Source organism: Vicia villosa, linkage group LG7, assembly GCF_029867415.1.
Source record: "Vicia villosa cultivar HV-30 ecotype Madison, WI linkage group LG7, Vvil1.0, whole genome shotgun sequence".
NCBI lineage: Eukaryota > Viridiplantae > Streptophyta > Magnoliopsida > Fabales > Fabaceae > Vicia > Vicia villosa.
In genome coordinates this window covers 87,350,046-87,356,126 of record NC_081186.1, presented here as the reverse complement: position 1 = coordinate 87,356,126, position 6,081 = coordinate 87,350,046, and positions in this window count along the sequence as shown.

Sequence of the window (6,081 nt, the reverse complement as noted above, 5' to 3'; positions counted from 1 at the left end):
TGTACTTTTTTTTCTTTAGTTTTTACTACCAAGTTAGTAATAAAATTGTTTTTCTTTAAATGGCATGGTAGTTAGTTACAATGAAAAAGGTACAAAATTAAACTCTCACTTCTATGCTCAATAAAATAAATCATCTTTACTTTGTAAGTAGGTTTTGAAAATTTTTGTATTAAACTCAATTCATCAAATAATCTAATATAATATCAGAGTATATTCAAAATTTATTATATAAATTAAATTACGTCTGCTATCAAGTTTTCGCTACCAGATCATTTATGTACTATCTTTTATACTTAAATTTTCCTTAAGGCTATGTTTGGGAGTTTGGAGGGGAGGGGAGGGGAAGACTTCCAAAAACAAAATTTTAAAAAAATATAGGAAAATATTTGACATTTTTTGAAAAAATGATTTTGTTTAGAATGATAAAAAAGTCATTATCATTACTAAATTTTTAATTTTCATAATACTATAACAACCTAAAAGATATTTTGAAATTTTATGTAAGCCCTTCAAAACCCTCCAAAACCCTCCTTCAATACAATTTTTGAGTTCCCCATTTTATGGGGTTTTTGGTGTTATGAATAAACCCAAACCCTCCAAAACCCTCCTACCCAAAATCATTTTATTCTTTTCACCCAATTCTTCCTATTTTTCAAAGCCCTCCACTCCCTTCCCCTCCAAACTCCCAAACATAGCCTAAAGGAAGGAATTGTTTGGGATTGGTTTGTGAAATAATAAGGTGGGGTTAGTGGTCCACAGATAGTGAGGAATAAGTGCAACGATACTAATTTTGGTTACAGGACATCCACCAAGGCACCACCACCTCCAAGTATAGCCTTTTTGGTGTGCCTTTGTTGATTGTTTTTAATACTATATGGTTGAGGGAAATAATTGTGTAGTTTGAAAATAAATAAAAAGTGATGTACAATATATAATCAATTTGTGATAGATATTGTCAATGGCAAAACCGCGTCTCAATTTGAAGATGTAATGTTAAAACTTAAGTCTCCGCAAATTGAGAAGTATTTTTTGAGTATCCACGAAATTCAATCTAACTTTAATCTTGATTTATACAATGTATTCTATTTGAATGAGGAATAACAAAAAGAAGAAGAAAAAAAAGTTGCATAAAAAGAAATTAAAAATAGGCAGTAAAATGCGATTGAATCTATTAAGTTAGGTAAGTCTCATTTGGTTATTCAGTTTAGTGGTGGTTGATCTCCAATACCATAAAAATATATGAAGTTATGAATAAATAAAGAAGCAACTAATCTGAGTAAGACAATTACCTGTCTTAAAATTTGGTATGTTCTATTAAGTGAAAATACATAATTCAAGTGCTGTAATGGGTTGTCGCGGTGGTGTAACCGGTTACACATATGGAGAAAAGTCAAATCAGCTGAAAACTAAGTGATTTTGTTGTTAGTGTAACCGGTTACACATTTGCAGTAATCGATTACTTCTATTGCATTTTAGTTTTTGTAGCAGTTGTAACTGGTTACAAGTTTTTTGTAACTTGTTACAGACATGCAATTTCAGTTTTTAGTTATTTTAGCTTGGCTTACTTGTATCCCAATTCATTGTAAGTTGTATAAATACCTTGGAGGTATCAACATCAATTGTTAATAAAAGTTCATATTCTCACCCTCAATTATATTCTCTCAGATTCTCTATCTTACTCTCTCCCTTTTCACACTCAATTACTCCATTTTCACAATCCTTGTGGTTTCAAGTTCTAACATTAGCATCAAAATCCTGGTTCGATCCACCAAACACCTAGTGTGCAACATGAATCGAGTCTCCAATGATATAATACAAACTACTCATTCTTGATGCGAATAATTACAACAAATGGTATAAGCAAATGAAAGTGTTGTTTGGCTACAAAGATGTTCTTGAAATGATCAAGAACGGGGTGAGTCCTCTTATCGAATGTGCAATGGATATACAACGATCAACACATAAGGAAGAAAAGAAGAAATATTTCAAGGTGTTGTTTTTTATCCATCAATGTGTGGATGGTGACAACTTTAAAAAAGTTGGTGATTGTGAATCAACGAAGCAAGCATGGGAAATCTTTGAGAAAAAGTATGCATGGGCTAACGATAACACAGTAACCCTAAAAACGTATATTTTAAAAATTCATGCAAATTAATCCTTTTAAACTCAACTCAAGGTGTCACACCAACCTCATAAAAACATCTTTTTCAATTATAATTAAGATGAGAAAATCAAAAGTTCATCAACTCAACATGAAAGTCTCATACTTTTATAAAATAACATAGTTCTAACCTAAAGAAATAAATTCAACAATCTTTAAGAACACATCAACCAAATGAAAACATGTCCCGATGTTACACTATCAAAGCAAATTACATCAATACTAAGTAAAATCCAAAAATGATAAAATAAAGTAGGCATCTACTACAATCCTTCCACACAACAACTAATGCTCCTCTAACAGGATATCAATACCATCGACATAACGAGTTACACAAGTAAACAAAAAGGGGTGAGGAATACGTTAAAATGTTAATGGTGTATGTAAATAGTCAGGATACTTTTAACAACAATATTCAACAATCATATAAAATAGTTCACAGACATAGAACAATCACAAATACAACTTTATGTAATGCAATGCTACTTATCTCTACTCCTTTTACATGCATGTTGTAAGTTTTTGAATTTTAGAGTTAGTTATTAATTTATCCACGTCTATGGTTCCTCTTCTGAACCAACAGTTCCACCAATGAATCTGAGACCACCTCGCTGGACCGAAGTCCTGCCTATCTCTGATATACATGATGCATGATATGTAATGAACAACATCAAATACACCACCCAACAAATATTATTCATTTGAACCCTCAACTATGCAAATATCAGGCGAGCACTGTAGTTCCTCATCTGAACTACTCAATTCAACATAATATATAATTATAACTCAACTTAATACATATGATTATATAATTTATTAAACATTACTCATCAACAATTATTCATCAACAGTTAATCATCAACAAGGTAATCAATTAATTCAGAAACCTGAACAAGATCAACATGGTCTACTCATTACTCTAAACAACTCAATAACTTTACTCCAAACTGCCCAATAACTCAAATTATTTGACTCTAATAACTTGGCAGCCTTAAACATGAAATACACTTGGTGGTACGAAAACAAGGTAATTTACCTACAATTTTATATAGTTAGCCTATACCTACCACCGGAAGGGGTGGAAAACCGAGTCCGTCGAGAAATCCCCATTATGCCCACACTATTTTGTGAGGCACGATAAAGTTTTAGGCCTGCATACTCTCATATGGTCGTTATGTTTTTTTACAGGTTTTTGATGGCACATACATTAACATAGATTTTTATAATTTTTAAGCTAAGGTGGTATAGTGCTAACGGACTCGCTCTGCTCACATTTTTTTGTAGAATGAAACAAGGTTTTAGGTATGCATTGTTAACAATATCTACTATGCATAATTGACGTTGCCAAACTGCAAGTGCACAATGTTATCAAGTAGTATACTAAGATCAAGCCCATAGGGATATGTGTATGATTACTAAAGTTTACCCTAACAGTGTTAAGCTAAAGTGATTGCAATGATTGGTTTGTTTAGTGCAGTTTGAAATAAAGTTTAACAGATAAATAAAGCAGGATACAAGGTTGTGGTCGTCTATCGCAACTTACCTTATCAACTATCCATATTTGAATTACAAGAATTTCTAAGTTTATTCATATAAAATAGATAAATATGTGCTACACCCACTTTTCATGGTGTGCACATTTAGACTTATTTATGGCACAATTAAGTGATTCAAGCAAGAGAAAAAAGGCCTTGTCACGTGACGCGACACAAAAAATACCTGAGAGTATCACACACTTGAAATACAATAAAGTTTCCACCGAACTTTATTTATTTTAAAAGGAAAAAGAAAATATCGATAAAACCCACGAAAGAAAAGAAAATGGTCATCGCAACCAAGAGTGAATTTGGAAGTCTAGCACCCCTCACATCCATTTTACTTAACGGGATTCATTTAATTAGTTTTGCAAATGAATATTAGCTTAAGTTACTTGCGATCTTCTATTTATTATGAGAGAAAAGAGAGAAAGAAAATGTTTTGGATTTTTTATTATTATGCTTGAAAAAATTTCAAAATTCTGCTCCTACGTATCTCAAAGTGCGATGGAGAACTCAAGGATATGTAGTTTTGGGTAGCAAATGTTTGTTTGTTGGTTCATTTTAGCGAAATATTCTTAAGTCGCATTCGAACGGAAAATATTGATGCCCAAAACAAGGATAATTGAACATTTGCATCACTTCTAGAATGGATGAATGAATCTAGATCTGCACAAATTCTTGCCATCATCTCATTCGAGATGGAAAACGTTTGATATTCATATGTGGAAGCGTTGTTTGCATCATCGAGGAATGGACGGAGTGTCTTTCGTTTTATGAAAAGGTTTTGAATTGAAACGCAAAAAGACAAAAAAGTTGGAATGTGTTGAAATTGATCTTATATGACCTTAAGTAAATGTTTGAGCATAGGTGTGCACCAAACGCTCTTTTATCCAAGGTATTCAAAATGTGTGCACCAATTGTCACTTATCATCCATGTTTATGAAAATTAATCTTTGCGGAATTTTAATAAACGTTTGAGCATATGTGTGCACTAAGCACTCATTTATCCAAGATATTCAAAAGGATGTGCATCCAATTGTCAGTTGTTATCATAGTTTCATTAAGGTATTTTAAGGTGAAAGATCAATGTATTCAAAATGTCTGGACCAATTGTCACTTTGTCTTTCGATTTTATTGAGAAAAATATTTGCAAGCAACTTAACGTTGGATCAAGTGCTAATTATTTATGGAAATATTTGAATGAACGATGAGAAAATACTTGACGTTTGATCAAGTACTTGTGAATGTTCGATTGAATTTGATTGGAAAAGATCGCTTGACGTTGGATAAACGTTTTTGTTTTTTTGAAAAAATTTCTTGTAAGATGCCAAATTATTTAATTAATTCATTCAAGAACTAGTTTATTAAAGGCAAAGATAAAAAGCAAGTAAAATTAGCAAGTAAAATTATTACACTTCATGAGAATGAGGATACAATTATCCATTAGAAATATTATGCAAATAAAATCAACAAGATAATATAAAAGTAAAATACAAACCAAACAATCAAACCCAACAAAATGATATAACATGAAATAAAGGTGCAAGTTATTTAATGGTTTTGATTCTTGAAAGAAGTTTGATTTAGAAAGGGGTCAATTTACTTAATTAATCAAGTGAAGTGACATTTTAATTTTAGCAAAATTAATTAATCTAATATGAAATTAATTAACAAGCTAATAACCAATTAAAAGTTAATTCAATTGATTAATCAAACTAATTCATTTTAATTAACAAAGTTAATTAATTAAAATCATAATTAATTAATTAATTTATTAACTAAAATAAACAAAACTTTTTTATTATATTTGAAAATTAAAAAACAAATAGAAATAGAGGTGGTTTTTTTTATTTTTTTATTTTTTTATTTTTAAAAATTATTGATTTATAAATATAAATAATCTATTTACATTTTAAAAGAAAATAAAAAAAAATACTGCCGCCAATAATTGAACGTTGGACTAACAACTTACACCCCACTTACTCAACTAACAAAAATGCTAATTGAACTGCCCCACCCATCCAAAATAGAGGTGGTGTTGGATTGAAAATGGAGTGCAAATAAAAATGAATGAGGCCCATAACATAAGCACAAACAAATAATTCAAAGCTGACTTGGGGATGAAAGGCGTTGGATTAAATTCAAAGTAATTAAGAAAATGACGATCCAAGGTACCCAGCGCAGACACGTGGCACTGAAAGGATTTATATAATAAAAACAAATAAAAGATGAAACACATAAAGGGGTGCACGTGAGATAAATCAGCAGCCAGAGCCACATCTCCCATCACCACAAAATTCAACCGAAAACGCAAATAAAAGATACGGTTACTCTCAGTTTTTTCGCCCTCATTCTAACTCTATCCTTCAATCTCCTTGAATC